Consider the following 22,052-nt stretch of genomic DNA (forward strand, 5'->3'; position numbering starts at 1 on the left):
AAAAAGCACGACAAATCCAACCCAGCTAATTACCATCCTATCAGCCTACTCTCAATCATCAGCAAAGTGATGGAATGTGTCGTCGATAGTGCTATCAAGTGGCACTTACCAATAAGCTGCTCACTGATGCTCAACTTGGGTTCTGCCAGGACCACTCAGCTCCAGACCTGATTACAGCCTTAGTCCAAACATGGACAAACAGTTGAATTCCAGAGGTGAGGTGAGAGTGACTGCCCTTGACATCAAGGCAGTATTCAACTGAGTGTGATACTAAGGCACCCTAGTAAAACTGGTCAATGGGGATCAGGGGGAAAACTCTCCAGTGGCTGGAGTCATACCTGGCACAAAGGAAAATGGTAGTGGTTGTTGAAGGCCATTCATCTCAGCCCCAGTGCATCACTGCATGGGTTCCTCAGGGCAGCGCCCTAAGCCCAACTATCTTCAGCTGCTTCATCAATGACCGTCTCTCCATCATAAGGTTTGCTGATTGCATAATGTTCAGCTCCATTTGTAATTCCTCAGATAATGAATCAGTCCATGCCCGCAGGCAGCAAGATCTAGTCAACATCCAGGCTTGGTCTGATAAGTGGCAAGTAACATTCGCACCACATGCCAGGTAATCACCATCTCCAGCAAGCGAGAGCTTAACCACCTTCCCATGACATTCATTGGCATTACCATCACCGAATCCCCCACCGTCATCATCCTGGGGGTCACCATTGAATAGAAACTCAACTGGACTGGCCACATAAATGCCATTGATACTAGAGCAGGTCAGAGGCTGGGTATTCTGTGATGAGTGGCTCACCTCCTGACTACCCAAAGCCTTTCCACCATCTACAAGGCACAAGTCAGGAGCATGATGGAATACTCTTCACTTGGAGCTGGATGCAGCTCCAACAAATTCAAGAAGCTAGACACCATCAAGGACAAAGCAGTCTGCTTGATCAGCAGCCCATCCGCCACCTTAAACATCCATTTCCTCCACCATTGGCCTACCATGGCTGCAGTATACACTGCAGCAACTCGCCAAGGCTTCTTCGACAGCACCTCCCAAACCCGCGACCTCTACCACCTAGAAGGACAAGGGCAGCAGGCACATGGGAACACCACCACCTGCACGTTCCCCTCCAAGTCACACACCATCCCGACTTGGACATATATCGCCATTCCTTCATCATCGCTGGGCCAAATTCCTGGAACTCCCTACCTAACAGCACTGTGGAAGAACCTTCACCACAAGGAATGCAGCAGTTCAGGAAGAAATCCCACCACCTTCTCAAGGGCAACACCCATGGTCAAAAAAGGGGAGAGGGATAAACCCGGCAATTACAGGCCAGTCAGCCTATCATCGGTGGTGGGGAAACTTTTAGAGACAATAATCTGGGACAAAATGAATTGGCACTTGGAAAAGTATGGGCTAATAAATGAAAGTCAGCACAGATTTGTTAAAGGAAAATCGTGTTTGACTAACTTGATTGAGTTCTTTGATGAAGTAACGGAGAGGATTGATGAGGGTAGAGCAGTTGATGTTCTGTATATGGACTTTCAAATGACATTTGATAAAGTACGACATAATAGACTTGTTAGCAAAATTAAAGCCCATGGGATTAAAGGGACAGTGGCAGCGTGGATACAAAATTGGCTAAGGGACAGAAAGCAGAGAGTAGTGGTGAACAGTTGTTTTTCAGACTGGAGGGAAGTATACAGTGGTGTTCCCCAGGGGTCAGTATTAGGACTACTGCTCTTTTTGATATATATTAATGACCTGGACTTGGGTATAGAGGGTATAATTTCAAAGTTTGCAGATGACACAAAACTCGGAAATGTTGTAATCAATGAGGAGGATAGTAATAGACTTCAGGGGGACATAGACAGACTGGTGAAATGGGCAGACACATGGTAGATAAAATTTAATGCAGCGAATTGTGAAGTGATACATTTTGGTAGGAAGAATGAGGAGAGGCAATATAAACTAAATGGTACAATTTTAAAGGGGTGCAGGAACAGAGAGATCTGGGAGTGCACATACACAAATCTTTGAAGGTGGCAGGACAATTTGAGAAGGCTGTTAAAAAAGCACATGGGATGCTGGGCTTTATTAATAGAGGCATGGAGTACAAAAGCAAGGAATTTATGCTAAACCTTTATAAAACAATGATTACGCCTCAGCTGGAGTGTTGTGTTTAATTCTGGGCATCACACTTTAGGAAGATGTCAAGGCCTTCGAGAGGGTGCAGAAGAGATTTACTAGAATGATATCAGGGATAAGGGACTTCAGTTATGTGGAGAGACTGTAGAAGCTGGAGTTGTTCTCCTTAGAATAGAGAAGGTTAAGAGAAGATTTGATAGAGGTGTTCAAAATCATGAACGATTTTGATAAGAGTAAATAAGGAGAAATTGTTTCCAGTGGCAGAAGCGTTGGTTACCAGACGACCCAGATTTAAGGTGATTGGCAAAAGATCCAGAGGTGACATGAGGAAACATTTTTTTATGCAGCGAGTTGTAATGATGTGGATTTCACTGCTGAAAGAATGGTGGAAGCAGATTCAATAGTAACTTTCAAAAGGGAATTGGATAAACACTTGAAGGGAAAAAATATACAGGGCCACGGGGAAAGAGCAGGTGAATGGGACTAATTAGGTAGCTTTTTCAAAGAGCCGGCACAGGCACGATGGGCTGACTGGCCTCCTCCTGTGCTGTTCCTACCGTGATACTATGATACTATGATGATAGTTGGTGACATACTTACAGATCTTCTGTATACACTGTACTCTGCAATTATATCAGTATTATGATCATTCATTAATTTATGTCATGAATTTACTTTTGTTAAGTGTGATTTTCCATTTCTTGCCATCATTTCCATAATTACCCAGAATTCGTTGACACCGCTGTGCACACTATGCAATCTTCCAAGACATATGGTCGACATACCTAGCAAGCAAAATGGCTTAAAATGTGATAAAATCCCAGTAATATGGGCTCAGAGGTCATTTATCTTTCACATAATGAGAAAGTAGCATTATTCAAATAGGCTACTAAACCAGCAGCATAGGTGTGTAATTTGTAAAGGACCTATGTAAAGGAGGAAAAATTCCTGAAGGGTGCTTACACTGGAGGGTTAAAACTCTGACAAAAGATAATTTTACCAAGTCAAGTTGTGGCAATTTTTTTTCAAGACAGACTAATAAAGTAAGTTTTCCACTACATTTTCCTTTTGTAGCATTTGTCATTGACTCATTAGATTGGCCTGATAGCATTCTTCATGCACACATAGCAGATGACAAAAAAGCCAAACACAATTCAGAGGGCTGAGTTTGCTTTTGGCACTGATCCACTATCTAAATTCAAGCTTGGACTCACAAATACCAGACTGGTCCAGTTCCTCTTCAGGTGTAGTTGATGATGGCACAAGCCATTAACGTTACAATGACAAAGAATTATTATAACCCTGTCAAAAGGAAATAATAATACTCCACCCAACCCAATATTAACAAACTTGATCACCACACCCCTCTGTGCTAGATGCTAAATAACAACAACAACTTGCATTTATATAGTGCCTTTAATGTAGGAAAATGTCTCAGTTCACAGGAGCATAAGACAAAAATTGACAGAAGCCAAAGAAGGAGATGTTAGGGCAGATGACTGAAAGCATGGTCAAAGAGAGTCTTAAAGGACGAGAGACGGGGAGAGGCGAAGTAGTTTATGGAAGGAATTCCGGAGCTTAGGGCTTAGATGGCTGAAGACACGACCTCCAATGGTGGGGCAAAGGGAGTGGGAATGCAGGAACAGGAGTAGGCCATTCAGCCCCTTGAGCCTGTTCTGCCTTCAATGAGATCTTGGCTGATCTGTATCCTAACTTCATTTACCTGCCTTCGCTCCATATCCCTTAATACTCTTGGCTAGCAAAAATCTATCAATCTCAGATTTAAAATTATTAATTGAGCTAGCACCTACTGCTTTTTGTGGGATAGCGTTCCACGCTTCTACCACCCTTTGTGTGAAGAAGTGTTTCCTAACTTCTCCCCTGAATGGCCTGGCTCTGATTTTAAGGTTATGTGCCCTTGTCCTAGACTCCCCCACCAGCGGCAAAAGTTTCTCTCCATCAATTCCTTTCAAAATCCTAAAAACCTCAATCAAATCACGCCTTCTCCATCTATATTCTAGGGAATACAAGCCTAGTTTATGTAATCTCTCCTCATAATTTAACCCTTGCTGCCCTGGTAACATTCTTGTGAATCTGTGCTGCACTCCTTCCAAGACCAATTCATCCTTTCTAAGGTGCAGTGCCCAGAACTGTACACAGTACTTCAGATGTGGTCTAACCAGGGCTTTGTATAGCTGTAGCAAAACTTCCTCTCCTTTATATTCTAGCCCTCTAGATATAAAGGCTAACATTCCATTATTTTTTGTACCTGATCACTACATTTTAGTGAACTGTGTACATAGACCCCTAAATATCTTCAGACCTCCACTGGGGGATAAGTGGGGGATGCACAAGAGGCTAGAGTTGGAGGAATGCAGAGTTCTTGGAGGGTTGTAGGGCTGGAGGAGGTAACAATGATAGGGAAGAATGAGGCCATGGAGGGATTTGAACGCATGGATGAGAATTTTAAAATCGAGGCATTGGTGGACTGGGAGCCAATGTAGCCCTGGGGTGATGGGTGAGCGGGATTTGGTGCGGGTCAGAATAGGAGCAGCAGAGTTTTGGATGAGCTCAAGTTTATGGAGGGTAGAAGATAGGAGGCTGGCAAGGAGAGCATTTGAATAGTCTAGTCCGGAGGTAACAAAAGCAGGGATGAGAGTTTCAGGAGCTGATAACCTGAGGCAGAGGCGGAGATGAGCGAAGTTACAGAAAGGGAAGTAGGCAGCCTTTGTGATGGGGCGGATAAAGAGTCGGAAGCTCAACTCAAGGTCAAATAGGTATGGAGGTTGTGAATAGTCTGGTTCAGCCTGAGACACTGGCCAGGGAGGGGGATGGAATTGGTGGCGAGAGAACAGACGTTGTGACAGGGCCCGAAGGTAATGGCTTCAGTCTCCCAATGTTTAATTGGTGGAAATTGCGGCTCATTCAGGATTAGAAGTCAGACAAGCAGTCAGGAACGGAAAGAGAAGCCATTGCAGGTGATTCTCTGGCTGCGACTGGATAGATAGAAATGGAACCAGGCGAGAGCAGTCCCACTCAGCTTGACAACAGAGAAGAAGGGAGGTGTGGTCAACTGTGTCAAAGGCTACAGAGCGATCACGAAGGAGGAGGAGGTATGATGCACCACGGTCACAGTCACCTGCAACTTTGATTAGGGCTGTTTCAGTGCTGTGGCAGGGCGGAAACCTGATTGGACAGGTTCATAGAGGGGGTTCCGGGAAAGATGGGCATGGAGTTGGGAGGCGACAACATGTTCAAGGACTTTGAAGAGGAAAGGAATGTTGGAGATGGAAATAAATCTATCTGAATTGGATAAATACTTGAAGGGAAAAAATTTGCAGGGCTACGGGGAAAGAGGGGATTGCTCTCACAAAGAGCCGGCACGGGCTCGATGGGTAGAATGGCCTCCTTCTGTTCTGTAACCATTCTATAATTCTAAATAATAATTTATCTATCCACCTGACCGTCACCAACTTCTGAGCGTGCGTGCTTGCCTAGTCCCGGTTCTTCCACCCATGAATAACACCATGTGAGCTGGGCTATTATAATGTTGTTATTATAGTTACTTTGTACAAACCATACAACTCTTACAAATCCTAACTGTGCTTTAAAGTATAATCATGGTCAACAATAATGATTTCCAACAGACCAGTTTAAAAATTATATGTGTCAGCCTGGGCAAGTTCCAACAACTAGTATTTCTCAATCGCCCACTTCTTCAACTATCTGTCCAATTCTCCCTTAAAGTTTTCCACACTGAGATGAAATCGGGTCCCGGCTGCAATTTTAACTCAGACCTGAGCGGGAAAGATGCTACAGCTTTCCTGCCAGATGAAAGCCTGTCAGAAGAGGATTGGAGGCAGAAGAGGCCATTCAAGGTAAGTTTTTCACTTTCCTTTGTGGGGCCAGGATGAGCAGGAGTGCTCCTCTGGGCCCCACATGAAAAGTTTAGATCTCTCCTGCCCTGGACTCCGCGGACCCCCCCCCCCCCCCCTGCTTCCCTACCGTGAGATGCCCCCAGAACTCCTGTCCCCTACATTTATCTCAGTGGTGGTGGGCGGCCAAGGACCACCTGATTTTCCACAGACCTCGCAGCTACTTTCCACCCACTTCCTGCCCAGAACAGGCAGGAAGTCGGCCGGCAGCATGTTAGTGAGACCTGATTAAAATTGCCGTGACTTTATTCTGCTACGGGCAAGCAGAAAATTAACTCGCCAGCGTGGTTTCCTGCCCATTTCAAATGCCATTTGCTGGTCATCAGGTCATTTTTCCAAACTATTGCAATCGCTTTGTATTTGGTTTGCCTCTTCCTTATTGTTTGAAGCCCCTCTCCCACCAATAGTTATCCACAAAGATAGCGTTGTTTCTTTGTACGGCTGCCCTGACAATGTCAGCGATTCAGTGCTATCATTGCACAGAACATTTCTTATTATATGGCAACAGAAATAACAAATCAAAAAAATAGAAAAGTCAACAAATACAGAAAAAAAACAGAAATCTAATGACCTTGGCAAACTGTAGGAATTTGTTTGGGAACCCCAGTTTGAAAACTATAGATAGGGCACATTTATGACAATACATTTTTCATATAGTGGGCGAATATTTAACCTTTAAATGTGTCATGATTTCACAGATATTTAGTGCATGAAGAGTGGTGCAAAAGCACAACTTGGTTCTCATCAGATCCACTAATTGGTTTAGTTGGTGATTTACTGCTTGTGTTCTAATGCATTATGTCTGTGATTAATCCAACAGCGCAAATGTTGATTTAGTATTAACGCTAAATATAAGAAACTTTACAGCCAATGAATTTGAAGTGTGGTCACTGTTGTTTTGTAGGAAAATGCAGCAGCCAGGTCCCACAAACAGCAATGAGATTTTAAAAAATGTTTATCTGTTTTTGATTGACAGACAAATGTTGACTCGGGCACCTCCACTGCTGTTCCTTCAATTGTGTCATGGGGTGCTTTATATCCACCCTTAGCAGGTCTTAGTTTAACTTCTCATCTGAAAGATGGCATCTCCAACAATGCAGCACTCCCTCAGTATTGCACTGAAGTATCAACCTACACAATATACTCACAATCCTAGAGTGGGACTTGAACTCATGTCCTTCTGAGTAAGAGGCAAGAGTGCCACTATTGGGCCAAGCTGATACTTAAAATAGATTTAACATAAAAACAAGTGAATGCAAATATGAATGTAGACAAGATGAATTTATTTACCTAAATACATAAGTGCAGAAGAAGACTCGTTTTTTCATAACTGTGCAATAACAAAGTATTTTAAAAAGACATCATTAGCAGCTTAAGAAATCCTTTCTGCCCTGAGTCATTGTGGTGTAGTTTCATAGCCAGTTATGATTCACATAAGTCTGGACGTTGTCAGTAGGTCATTCAGTTGTGAGGTGTTACATTTGAGCTAAATTCTGTGAAACCCAACATTCACAGTTTTCAGCTATTTATAGGACTCCGCCCACCACCCCAGCTGACATCAGCTAACATTGCACAGGCTGGAGTCTGAATGTAGTGTGCATCCCACAGTGCTCATGCTTCTGCACACTCAGCTATCAACAGCATTTATTAATGACCTTTTTACTCTGATCACACAAGCTATTGCAAGTGGAGCTGATTATGCAATTTATTCACCTTGCGCAATAAAGATATCAGATGCACCCAAAACAACTTTGAATCCCCTTGCTGATAACATTCTGCATAATCTGGTTTTAGATTTAGCATGGGATTGACACACAATTAATCTTTCTGTCACTGTTCAAAATTGCTTTGAACCCTGGATCGCCACAGCCTGTGGTGTATTCGATAAAGCACAACATGCAAACACTGCCCTAGAGCAAAGCAACAACCCTATTAGTTGCACTGAATTATTGCCCGTGCTGATGAGGCAGCGCCATCTAAAGTTGTGGACCAGGAGGACTAGGGTTGGTCCTCCAAAACTTTGCGACTTCCTGCTTCTTTCCTGTTCGTGCGGTTACCGCTGGTGGGCGGTGTGTTTGTGAGAGTAGAAATTGTGAGGTTGAAAGCTGCGTTTGCATTCAATGAGTGCTAGCTGGTAATCTCAACTAAATACCGAATATATTATCGATAGGGGAGAAAAAAAAACACAACTCGTGTGTCGTTTGTGAAGGATTTGAAGTGAGGCAGATACAGATACAGACACAGACGGGCTTTTCAGAACAGTCCTGGTTCAGGTAGGTTGGATCTGCAAGATAAGTGTGAAATAAATGTATGCAAGCTGGGCCACACATGCATTATTACAAAACTTCCAATAGAGTTCAGAATCTCATAAAATTGCATATGTTTTATGAATTATTTTTGTGTATAATTCTGTTGAGAAATATTTATGTTAGACTTGTAGAGATTAAATGTTTTGCTGAAGTAACCTGGTTTGTCACCTCCTTACTTAAATTGTCAAGTAACGAAATCGATTTTATCTGGCATTCGGCTTCTGTTGGCCTGGTTTGGAGCTAACCGCCTTGTGTGTTTTTGCCCTCCTTCAAGAAACTTATCAACTTGTATTAAATGATTAACTTACTTTTGGGGAAATTTTAAACATGATAGATGTTCAGGAAGTAAGTGTGTGTGTGTATATATATCTCAATTAACTCATTGACCTTCAGAAAGAATGATGGAAGTTTTATTTATTTTTAATACAAGCAATCAACAAGCCCAAATACCATTTTAGCTTTTTAAACAGAGATGTCAAAAGAATGTAGGTAACAGGAGCTTTAAAGAGTCACTGCGCTCCCTGAAATTTTCTTCCAAGATGTGTTTGTAAATATAAATTGAGTGTGGTAACATCATTGCTTAATTGATCATGTATGCCATGCCAAATTTAAGTAACATAAAATACTTTGTGTCAGCCCGCCTGCTAAAGTACATATTTTCCCTAATTGCCAGCATGGTAGGATTTAGTGCAATATATGCCAAGAATCAAACCCACCCTCAAATTCCTCAAGTAAAAAGTAAAACACACCAGATGCTGGTAATCTGAAACTAAATCAGAAATGTTGGAAACACAGTAGGTCAGTGATCATATGCGGAGAGAACGGAGAAGTTAACCCTTTAGAAACTTCCTCAGTTTAGCAACAAATGCCAATCAAGGAGGCAGGTCCTGACTGTGGGGACTCTTCTTTGAATATGGTGGTTACAAGAGTGTGATAAATGTCCCTTTGTCTACATCAGCTTTTATTGTATTTGTTTAAATAGTGCGGATGACATCATTAGGGTTCCAACATGAAATGGGTACTGTGCCCAACCTTGTGAGGGAGCTGATTTACCACACACTGTTGCTGAATCATGCCTGGGTTCATGAGTGTGTCTGTACTTGTGTTAATTCAGTTGTTGAGCCAGTATTGCTGCTGATGTCCTAATTGTTTTGATTTTCAGAGGAGATTTTGCTGCTGAGACATTTTAAATGATGGCTGGCTTTGGTGACTTTTGAATGCAGAAGTTGAAATTAAACCACCCTCTTTTCAAGAATCAGCCTCCAGATATTACATTTCTTTTAATTCTAAAATGAATTTTTGACCCAGTGTTAAGGTGCCTCATTTTGCATAGAGTAACAGCTGACATTGACATATAACAGACATAAACCCAATTTAATGTTTCTTTTAGGAAGTACTTGTTTGAATAGAAGGCCTAAAGCTATGTGGATCACTGCTTATTCATGTCTGTAATTCATTTCTGGACTTTAAAAAAAATAAACAAATTGGGCTTTTCCCACTCATTTTTGTCTACGAAGGCCAGTTTTATAAGGGAGGTATCTCCATACATGCAGGAACTTAGCATCACTATGAGAAGAGCCATTTGCACAAACAAATTTTAACTACTCAGTTGAGAAAGCTCCCACAAGTGATCATAAGACTGTGAAAGTGTTATAAGAACATAAGAAATAGTATTAAGCCACATGGCCCCTCGAGCTTGCTCCGCCATTCAGTCAAATCATGGCTGATCTTCGACCTCATCTCCACTTTTCTGCCCAATCCCCATATCCCTTGATTCCCCTAGAGGTCTCACCAAAGCCCTGTACAATTGTAGGAAGACTTCTTTACTTTTGCACTCCAACCCCCTTGCAATAAAGGCCAACATTCCATTTGCTTTCCTAATTGCTGTACCTGCCTACTAACTTTTTGTGTTTCTTGTACGAGGACACCCAAGTCTCTCTGAACACCAACATTTAATAGTTTCTCACCATTTAAAAAATATTCTGTTTTTCTATTCTTCCCACCAAAGTGAATAACCTCACATTTCCCCACATTTTACTCCATCTGCCACCTTCTTGTCCACTCACTTAACCTGTCTATATCCCATTGCAGACTCCTTGCGTCCTCCTCACTGCTTATTTTCCCACCTAGCTTTGTATTGTCAGCAAACTTGGATACATTACACTTGGTCCCTTCATCTAAGTCATTAATGTAGATTGTAAATAGCTGAGGCCCAAGCACTGATCCTTGCAGCATCCCACTAGTTACAGCCTGCCAACCTGAAAATCTCTTCTGTCCGTTAACCAATCCTCTATCCATACTAATATATTACCCCCAACCCCATGAACCCTTACCTTGCATAATGACTTTTTATGTGGCACCTTATCGAATGCCTTTTGAAAATCCAAATATGCTACATCCAACTGGTTCCCCTTTATCTACCCTGCTAGTTACATCCTCAAAAAACTCTAATAGATTTGTCAAACCCGATTTCCCTTTCATGAAACCATGTTGACTCTGCCTAATCATATTATGATTTTCTAAGTGCCCTGTTACCATTTCCTTAATAATGGGTTCCAGCATTTTCCTGACGACTGATGTCAGGCTAACTGACCTGTAGTTCCCTTTCTTCTCTCTCCCTCCTTTCTTGAATAGTGGGGTCACATTTGCTCATGATGAAATAAAGGTTGATGACCTTTTATTTAGAGGAATTTTGACTTGAGGTTGCAGTTTAATGGCTGAGTACTCAGTAAATATAGGAAGATGACATACCTGTGTGCATATTATTTTGTAGAGTAGCATACCTTCAGTGATGAATTACAGATCCATATTTGTTCCTAAGTTGTTTTGGGCCTGTCTGTGCATGAGTGGTAACATCACGAATGCTTGCACATCTATCAGCTATCGTGGACCGTGTTATTTTTATATTATTGATATAAAGTAGTTTGCCCATCATTTTGTTGGTGAGAAATGGCTGGCTTTTCACATTAATGTGACGTCCTAGAAGAGGAGGCTCTTGATAACAAGAAATGATGAATGTGTAATATAGTGGCGAAATAGAAGGCTTGATTTTTAATATAGTTGTAAAATTACAGAAAGTTTTTGTCCTGATGTGTGACGGTACAGACTTTCAGAAAATGTGGTGATAAAGTATCTTGTTCTGTACATGCTATAAAACTATTGTGTTACAATTTTTCAAAACATAGCATTGTGATTTGACTTGAGCACTGCATTTTTGGACACAAAGACAGATTGTAAGTACATTATAAGGGGCTGCGACTGTGACAGAGTGCTAACCAATTGACCACCATGTGTCAGATATGAAACTGTCTATTGTTTCTACCAGGAAAAATAAAATGATTTTGGTGAGATTACCTAATATTTTTACAGGGTGTGTACAATCCTTTCAGTTTCTCAAGCGAGTTCAACTGGACAACAATTGCACAGAAAATGCTTAGTTGAGGCGGGCAGTGAAATCGGTTTACTACTTGTGATTTGTCATCAGTGGTGAGAACAAACAAACAAAAACCTCCTAACCTGCCTAACGTTCCTCCCTCAATCATTACCATCAAAAACAGATTAATTGGTTATTCATCTCATTGCTGTTTGTGGGATCTTGCTGAGCACAAAATGGCTTTCACATTGACCTACATTACAACAGTGACTGAACTTCATATTGATTGTACGTGAAGCAGTTTGAGATGTTTGAAATGTGATGATACGATATAAGTGTATCTTTTTTTTCCTTCCTCACTGACTACTTTTAAACTTTTTTTAATTGAAAGAACAAATAAAATTCATTGTGCAAAAAAACCGCATCCCAGTACATGATTGAACTACCTAATAACAGTGGAACATTCATTGTATATCTACATGTAAATTACATTATAAATCTAGCAGAATTTAAGAACCGAATATGCCAAACTTATTTTAATATCAAATGCAGATCTTAAGAGTACCAACAGACAAGATATATGGATCTTTCCAAGACTTTTGCAGCCAGCATAGATGAAACAAATGGATCAGTCACTACCACACTTTAAAGGATCCTTTCCCTTCTTTTGGGCAAAACTACTTGCTTGAGAAATTACTAAAATTTCTAGTGGCAATATAAACACCACTGTCTATTATTGATTTTGTTTTTAACTTTCATGCTTCAAATTGCACAATATCGAAGAAACAAACAACCAACCAGAGGTACAGTAGCGGTACTACACGTTTGTAAGTGGTATTTGAATACAAGTTACTGCTCATCCATCTGGAAAAATCCTACAAATCCCTCATCGTGGCATTCAACCTTTCCTTAAATTATTTCAACGTTTATGTCTCCATAATTGTCATAGTTGCCAACCATTCACGGTTGGAGCAGACATTTTGCATTTTGAACCCCTGTCTGCTCCATTTACTTAGTGACATCTCAAACAATGTTTCTAGCTCTGGCTGACTGCACTCCAATGAGGCCATCCAGTCTGAAGCTCTGAGAAACTGTGGGACATTAGTGGTCTTCCAGCCTCTCCCGTGTGGTGTGCCTCAATTTCGGTTGCTGGTGGTTCTGCAGCCGATCTTGGCCAGTTTATTGACTCAGGACTTCAAAATGTCAATAGTGCTAGCTCTACTTGCGTCTATTCGCTGCCCTCTCTTCAGCTGAGAAACCTGCTCATTACTTTTTAAAAAGCTTATAGTACTTACAATACATCAACTAAGTTTAAACATTATTCAGTTGATATATTATAAGCTCTTTAAGTACTTTTTAAGAAGCACTTCCCAGCTGTAGAGATGAGCCAGTGAGTTTGGTGGTACGAGGGCAAAAGGCAAGAAAGGAGAAGGTTGAGGAGAGGAGGGTAGACTAAGGGAAAGGAGCTAAGAAGAGGAACGTGGTGAGGGGCAGCCACTTTCCCCATTTGATACAAAAAGCACTTGACAGCATTGATGTAGAGTGCAGCTTTAGCAGCCTGTGTTATGTGCAAGCTGAACAAAAGTTCTATGGAGGAGGCTTGGAGAATGCAGTTAATTGGTTAATGATGCATGTTAACACCTTTTAGCATTATACTTTGTGAAGATAATTAGGAGTGTTTATTTAATTTGTGACTATTGAAATATTTTATTTATTCCTTCCAAAGTTTTTTATTTTAAATCTTAAAAAAAAGTTTTCTCACAGCTGGTTTCACCTGATTTTATTTTTTGGCTCACATTCAAGAGAAAATAAAAACTGAGAGTCAGGAGGCCTATGCATATAATATATTAACAACTTTGTGTTTAGAATATTCCACGTGCTTTAGAAACATAGAAACATAGAAAATAGGAGCAGGAGTAGGTCATTCGAGTCTGCTCCGCCATTCAATGTGATCATGGCTGATCCTCTATCTCAATACCATATTCCCACTCTCTCCCCATACTCCTTGATGCCTTTTGTGTCTAGAAACCTATCTAGCTCCTTCTTAAATATATTCAGTGACTTGGCCTCCACAGTCTTCTGTGGTTGAGAATTCCACAGATTCACCATCCTCTGAGTGAAGAAATTTTTCCTCATCTCAGTCCTAAAAGTCCTACCCCGTATCCTGAGACCGTGTCCCCTCGTTCTGGACTCCCCAGCCAGGGGAAACATCCTCCCTGCATCCAGTCTGTCTAGCTCTGTCAGAATTTTATATGTTTCAATGAGATCCCCTCTCATTCTTCTAAACGCGAGTGAATACAGGCCGAGTCGATCCAACCTCTCCTCATACGACAGTCCTGCCATCCCAGGAATCAGTCCGTAAGACCATAAGAGATATGAGCAGGAGTAGGCCATTCGGCCCCTCGAGCCCGCTCCACCATTTAATGAGATCATGGCTGATCTGATTTTTACCTGAACTCCACTTTCCCGCCCTTTCCCCATATCCTTTGACTCCCTTGCTTTTCAAAAATTTGTCTAACTCAGCGTTGAATGTATTCAATGACTCAGCCTCCAGAGCTTTTTGGGTAAAGAATTCCAAAGATTCACGACCCTCTGGGAGAAGAAATTCCTCCTCATTTCAGTCTTGAATGGGCGACCCCTTATTCTGAGACTATGCCCCCTAGTTTTAGATTTCCCCCATGAGGGGTAACATCCTCTCAGTCGCTGCACTCCCTCTATGGCAAGTATATCCTTTCTTTGGTAAGGAGACCAAAACTGCACACAGTACTCCAGGTGTGGTCTCACCAAGTCCCTGTATATCTGCAGTAAGACATCCTTGTTCCTGTACTCAAATCCTCTTGCAATGAAAGCCAACATACCATTTGCCTTCCTAACTGCTTGCTGCACCTGCATTTTTGCTTTCAGTGTGACTGGTGTACAAGGACACCCAGGTCCCTTTGTACATTAACATTTCCCAATCTATCACCATTTAAATAATACTCTGCCTTTCTGTTTTTCCTTCCAAAGTGGATAACATCACATTTATCCACATTATACTGCATCTGCCATGTATTTGCCCACTCACTCAACTTGTCTAAATCACCTTGAAACCTCTTTGCATCCTCCTCAACTCACAATCCCACCTAGTTTTGTGTTGTCAGCAAACTTGGAAATATTACATTTGGTTCCCTCATCCAAATCATTGATATATATTGTGAATAGCTGGGGACCAAGCACTGATCTCTGCAGTACCCCACTAATCGCTGCCTGCCACCCTGAAAAAGACCCCTTTATTCCTACTCTCTGTTTCCTATCGTTAACCAATTTTCAATCCATGCCAGTATATTACCACCAATCCCATGTGCTTTAATTTTGCACACTAACCTCTTATGTGGGACTTTTTCAAAGGCCTTCTGAAAATCCAAATAAACCACATCCACTGGTTCTCCACTGATATTTTCTAAGTGTCCTGTTATCACATCCTTTATAATAGACTCTAGCATTTTCCCTACTACTGATGTTAGGCTAACCAGTCTATAGTTCCCTGTTTTTTCTCTCCCTCCTTTTTTAAATAGTGGGGTTACATTTGCCACCCACCAATCTGCAGGAACTGTCCAAAATTCTATAGATTATGGAAGATGACAACCAATGCATCCATTATTTCCATGGCTACCTCTTTTAATACTCTGGGATGCAGATTATCAGGCCCTGGGGATTTATCAGCTTTCAGTCCCATTAATTTCTCCAGCACTATTTTTGGTTAACGTACCTCCATAGTGATTGATATAGTAAAGCAAGTGCTGAATAGAACTACAACAATGAAATTTGTTTGTTTCCTCTTCAGCCTACTTTACCTATATCTTAGCTCCCCCTCCTCCCCTGTACTGTGGCTGGATGACCTTTTGTATATATTATTGGGCCACGTTTTGCTGTGGCAGGCCATCTAATGGCATCTGCTGTTAGTTAGACTTGCCCTTGCACATTTAGGTTTTAAAATTTTTTGTATGGCAAGTTGCCAAAAGTGTGAGCTGATAACAAAATCACAGCGAGGGAAACAGGCCAGCGGGGACCTGAGTGAACTGCGTATCTCCTTAACCAATCAGATTGAAAGATTGTGAAATTAACAGCACAAGGACTGAGAAGGAAGTGTAAATTAGAGAGGGTGAATTCAACATCAAATCAGGTACAGAAAGAGAAATAAAGAGAGGGAAAGAAAGATTGGATTAAGAAAGAAAAAGACAAAGGAAAAGTTTAAAAAAAAATTTGAACTTTAACATTTTTAAAATCTCCAACAACAATTAAAACCTGAAGGAATGAGAGTTCTCACTTGTAAGGCTCGATTTTTTTTTGTGTGAAGGAGTGGGTGCGTTGGGGGCGGGGGTCTCCGAAAATCGCTGAAATCCCGAGTGGTTTAGGAGCCTGGCTCCAACCTGCTGACGTTCGGGTTCCCCAGTGATGCGTCCGGGTGCGCACGTGCCTCCCTAATGCAGAAGTCTCACTGGCAGTTAAAGCCAGCGGGATGATACTTTGCATGGTTGAAGTACTTGAACTGCTTGATTGACTCGACATTTTGGCAGAGGTGCGATTTTGAAGCATCCTCAGTGTGTTTCCTGTGCTTGGGAAACACTCCCTGTTGCAGCCAGCAGCCAGTGGGAGATGCAAATGAGTATTTGACAGGTGGGGAGAAAACCTCATTTATTCTAGCAGGGCACTCTGTCACTTCAGACAAAGTTTTGGCTGCACGACCTTTGTGTTTTCACTCAAAATTCTTACTTTCCCCCCAAAACTCTGCTGTTCAAACATATTTAACTACTTTACGGACCCCCTCAAACTCACACCGCCAGGATGGGGAGGTTCCATAGCTGCATTCATCACTACATCCGAGGACAAGCAACATCACCAGCCTCACCAGGCACAGCGTCCACCTCCGCCACTTGGAGCTCCACAACACAGTGCTGCGCCACAGGCACCTGCACAAGAGCACGGAGGGCAACAACAGAGAGAGCGACGTTGCAGGAGGCACTACCCGCGCCACAGGGTCTACAGACCGAGGCTCAGCTTCCTGGACCTCTTTGAGGAGCAGTGCATACAGTGGCTCAGAGTTGGTCGCCAGGTAGTCGCAGACATCTGTAGCCTCCTTCATGCCGAGCTGCTCCTGGCTGGGCCGAGCAGCATCTTCTTACCTGTCGCTGTCAAAGACACTACTGCCCTCAACTTCTTCGCCTCCGGATCATTCCAGGGTGCCGCCGGGGCCTCTCAGTCGTCTGCACACAAGCGTATAAGGCAGTTCATAGACGGCTTGTTTTGCAGGGCCTCGCACTACGTCAACTTCCCCATGGATGACCTCAGCCAGACAGAGAGGGCAGTGGGATTCCATGCTGTGGCTGGCTTTCCATGGGTGTAGGGTGTAATCGAGTGCACCCATATAGCAATACGAGCACCTTCACATGAGCCAGGACTGTTCATCAACAGAAAGGGCTATCACTCCACCAACACTCAGCTCATCTGTGACCACCGCAAGAGATTCCTTCACGTGTGCGCCAGATACCCTGGCAGCTGCCACGATTCCTTCATCCTCCGGGAGTCCAACATCCCGTCCCTCTTCCACGCACCGAACATCCCCAAGGGCTGGCTCCTCGGGCTCAAGGGATACCCCCTGCACACGTGGCTCATGACACCACTGAGGAACCCCACCACCGAGCAACAGCGTCGATATAACGACAGCCACACATCGCTACCAGGTCTACAGTTGAGCATGCTATAGGGCTGCTCAAGATGCGCTTCAGTTGCCTTGATCATTCTGGGGGAGCGCTTCAATATGCACCAGACAGAGTGGGATGCATTATAGTCGTGTGTTGATCCTGCATAACATGGCACAACAGAGAGGGGTGCCATTTGAGTTTGCCCCATCCACATCTGCCACCCACATAGAGATGGAGGAGGAGCAACTCATGGGCAGAACAGCGGCTCACCTGGCTGCTTGTGAGGCCAGGGAGTCACTGAAATGTGAACGGTTCTCCTAACATCAGTGTGAAGAGTCCAGTCCTCACACCACCTGAATAGAGCAGCGCCCACGCCAGCCCACCCAAAAGAGTCCTGCAACTACACATACACCCACTGTAAAGTGACCCAATGGGTGGCATCAAGTGTCGCCATTCGTTGTGAACGTCATGAAAGGGCCTTATTACAGAAGCCAGTCAAGAATTGACAAGACATGGTAATAGTGGTGACAATAATATTTAATGTGAGTTTAACAAAAAGAAAATATAAATTAAAAAAAAAACATCCTTGTGCGTTCCCTTTGTGCTTACAAAACCGTGGCCTTTTGCTTCCGACTACTTCTATGTGTTGTATCTCCTGTGGCTGCGTCAAAGGTAATGGCAGGTTGCTCTTGTTCATGCCCTGACCGATTAGATGCTTTGGGCCTACGCCCTCTGGGTTTTGGTGCCTGTGAGGGCCCCTCCAAAGACTGCTCCACCTGCACCTGTGCAGGGGCAGACTCGGCCACCTGGAGAGGAAGCAACATTGTGGGTACAAGTTGAGAGGAGGCAACGGGTGAGAGGTGGGAGCGCTTTGAGTGACGTCCCCACTTCCATGTCCCCTTTCGCCATCATCCCTCCCCTGGGCCAGGCCCACATCACTCCTACCACTCTGCTGGACGATAGTTTGGAGGATATGTGTGAAGCCTTGTAAGGCCAGTGCTAGTGTATCTTCCTACCTGTTTAAGGTGGCAGAATGTTGTTCACCCTGAGTCTGTTGTCAGGGCCTGAGTGGACTTAGTTGTGAGCCGTGCTTGAAGCTCAATGGAGGCTAGCCTTCCCTCCATCGCAGATATTCCCGCAGTTACCCGCAGTGGGAACTCAGATTCCCTCCCGTACCTGTGCCATCACTCCACTCATGCAGGAGTTGGACTCCTTCATCCTCTGCGTGATTGTGGAGAGTGTGTGTGGCACCTGTTCCAGCACCTCGCAAATGTGCTGCTGCCCCTAGATCATTCTCCTTTTGAAGGATGGCCCCCAGGGTTCAGTATCTGTGCCCAGCTGAGCAGAGCCTGGGAAGGAGTGCTCCCACCGACGCGGACTCTCCGCAGCTGCCCCTGCCACCAGTGTCTGCTCGTGCTCACGTGTGTGGTAACTCACCATGTGCGACCCCAACTAACTGCGGTCTAGGACCCACCGAGGTGTGAGTATCTGCGCTGGTGGATGGCTCGCTCTGAGGGTGCACCGTCACATCTGAGGCCGGCAGGTCCTCCTGAGGAATCGCCCTCTGCCGTCACAGCGGTTGCTGAAAGCCCTGTAAAAGCACAGAAGGCAATATTAAGCATGATCACAGATGTGTCATGTTGCGATGAGCGTACTGAGGTGCTGAAGATGGCAGGGCATGTGAACATAATTTCATATTGTGTGTGCTGAATGTTCAAGTTCTGTCACCAGATGTTTATTGGGTGCCAGTCTCGGCATCTCTGACGGACAGGCACTTGAGGGTGCGGCTGAGCTGCAGTGCCTCCTGCTCCGTGTCTGTGAGGATGACTATTTGTTGTGGCCTCCCACGAGTCGTCGCCCTCTCCCGTGCATTCAGGGCTCTCTTCTGTAAGGAGAGAAAGTACAGATGCGTGCGTGAGTGATGGTGACATGGCCAACCGATGAATGCATTGGCTAGCGTGTGCCTGACCGTGAAAAAGATGCATCAGAGGGTGAGTATAAGACCGATCCGTGCCATTGTATGAGGATTGGGTTGAGTGGTAGTGGTGGGGTGAGTACTGGGGTGGTGAGGAAATGCAGGTAAGTTGAGGATGAGCTTTGAGAGGGTGTGAGGAGTGATGTGATAGAGTAGTGTTGGCAGTGCAGAAGGAGTTGGGGGGTGGGGGTGGTGATGTGGAAGATGGAATGTAGGAGAATCAGTAACTGTATTCACTTTGGCTGACCTCGTTAGGTCACTGGATCCAGGTGCAGAAGATGCTGCTGCTGGTGACCTCCTCTGCCACCTTGAGCCAGGCCTTTTTGGTGGCAGAGGCAGGACACTTCCTCCCGTCTGCTGGGTAGAAGACAGCCCTCCTCCTCACCCCATCCAGTAGCAACTGGAGTGAGGCATTGCTGAATCTAGGAGCAGCCTTTCCTCTGTGCAGCTCCATTGTACTGTGTGGGTGTTTGCTCCAGGAGCAACCATTGGAGGACTGCCCCTTTTTAAATAGAGCTCCTCCAGCTGATAGCCTGTGATGCGGGTGTACAGTCCGCCTGCTGTGCAGCTTTTGGATGGACATATTTTATTGGGCAGGTTACCCACACGCCCAGTCGCGCCCCCCCACCCCCCTTCCCCAGCTACCATCCTGCCTCCCCGCTAATATCGGGGCCGTAATAGTTAATTTTCAGTGCCAGATAGGTTGTTTGGCAGTAATTAACACTTATCACGAAGATAAAAGGGTATGGAGACTGGAACGGACAAGATTTAACTTTCTGTGGTGAGTTCAGTTTGTATGTACCACGCAAATTCAGCAACTTCACGCCGTTCAATGCATTTCAATGGTGAGGCAGGCAACGAAATGCTGTTTCTGCGCAGCTAACGGTGGAGCGGCGAACTTGGACAGCAACTTTTGGATATTTGAGTTTAACCGCGCATCTTCCTCTCACCTGAAGTTGCTGTACCATTTGCGCATAAATAATAGTGCCGTTAGCCTTCCCGTTATTTAGACGTGAAAATCTGGGCCATTATTTCTCACTTCCTCTTTTTGACATATTCTGTTTGTTTGCATTGGGTGATGTGATGTCAATTGAACCATGTATGGACTCCTAAGCTCCAGTAGCACCAACTATACAGTTTCTAAGTAGCCTTTATTTTTTATCGGCTGGCTTGGCTTTGTGGGAGTCAAGATTTCCTCTTGTGACTAGATGTGGGTGAGGAATCATTAGCAAGTATGGAAGAAGTATAGACAAAGGTTATTTGGCAGATACATTACCTACTTGCTAGGGGTCAAGGCCACCTTTTGAAAAGATAACATTGTCATGTGAGCTAATTTAATCTTGCTAAAATTTTGTTTGTGTCTTTCTCCATCAATGGTAAATGTTATCTATGCTCTATAGTGCATATTGTAAACAATTTTACAACACCAAGTTATAGTCCAGCAATTTTATTTTAAATTCACAAGCTTTCGGAGACTTCCTCCTTCCTCAGGTAAATGTCTCCGAAAGCTTGTGAATTTAAAATAAAATTGCTGGACTATAACTTGGTGTTGTAAAATTGTTTACAATTGTCAACCCCAGTCCATCACCGGCATCTCCACATCATGACTATAGTGCATATAATAGTCCTATGTAAAACAAGCACAATGTTTTTATAGATGTGAAAGAGCAATGGAAACTGCCACTATTTGGCTGATGACATTAGGATACCAGAGGTACTGACTAACTTTGGCTAAAATGGCCCTATAGTTTACATGCACCATTTAGATGGCGGTACTACAGCCAACCAAACCCTGTCCTCCCCCGATGCCTGTATATGCACATTTTCCAGCATGGGTCATTCAAAAGTGTTCTGGGAAGTGTGGTCAGTTTCCCCCTCGTTAACCCAGGGGCCAGAAGATTTGGCTTAGGACAGTCAGACATGTTTACATAGTTGAACCTGTTCTGTCAATTAAGGACTCGTTCAGTTGTGCACCAAGTGTGTTCCAGTTTTCAGCCCTCAGACTTAAAAGGGTACAAAGTGGGGTCTGTGCAATGAAGAAAGAATGGCGGGAGATGGTGAGTGAATTTTCTTTATATTTGTTCTTGAGATGTGGACGAAGATGGCAGGGCAGCGTTTATTGCCCATCCCGAGTTTCTCTGAAGGACATTAGTGAACCAGTTGGGTTTTTAATGACAACCTGGCAGTATCATGGTCATTTTGTTTTCTGGTGGCAGCTCACAATTTACCGGATTTGTTCAATTAAGTTTGAACGCACGACCTCTGGGTTGCTACACCAGTACCATAACCACTATCCACTGTACTCGCGTGGGAATGTGAGCATGGAAAGCAATGCTGAGGGAGTGGTGATATAGGTCAATAGTGGCAGAGGTGTTGTAGTGGATGGAGAGCCAGAGGAGAGGGCATTGAGAATTTGAGTAAAAGATCAAGGAAGCTGGGGGAAGAGTTTTTTTTTCCTCCAAGGGTGAATGGAGTGGGTGGTGAGTTTAGGGGAAGATGGAGAGATAAAGATGCTGATAGAGAGAGAGGGAGAGAGCTAAGGATGTGGTAAGAGATAGCAGGCTCCAGATGCTCCTTTTCTAAAAATAAGCGACTGAGTAAATGTCCTTTAAGGAAGGAAACCTGCC

At 43.7% G+C, this 22,052-nt stretch overlaps 1 protein-coding gene across 1 annotated transcript in view; it reads left to right on the forward strand.

Moving 5' to 3' along the window:
• Positions 1–8,186: 8,186 nt before the first annotated feature.
• Positions 8,187–22,052, forward strand: part of arap2 (ArfGAP with RhoGAP domain, ankyrin repeat and PH domain 2) — a 332,431-nt gene continuing 318,565 nt past the window's right edge. The window contains exon 1 of the mRNA XM_067988973.1: positions 8,187–8,360. The gene's annotated coding sequence lies outside the window, so the exon portion shown is untranslated. The remainder of the gene's footprint in view (positions 8,361–22,052) is intronic.

Source organism: Heptranchias perlo, chromosome 1 (assembly GCF_035084215.1).
Source record: "Heptranchias perlo isolate sHepPer1 chromosome 1, sHepPer1.hap1, whole genome shotgun sequence".
NCBI lineage: Eukaryota > Metazoa > Chordata > Chondrichthyes > Hexanchiformes > Hexanchidae > Heptranchias > Heptranchias perlo.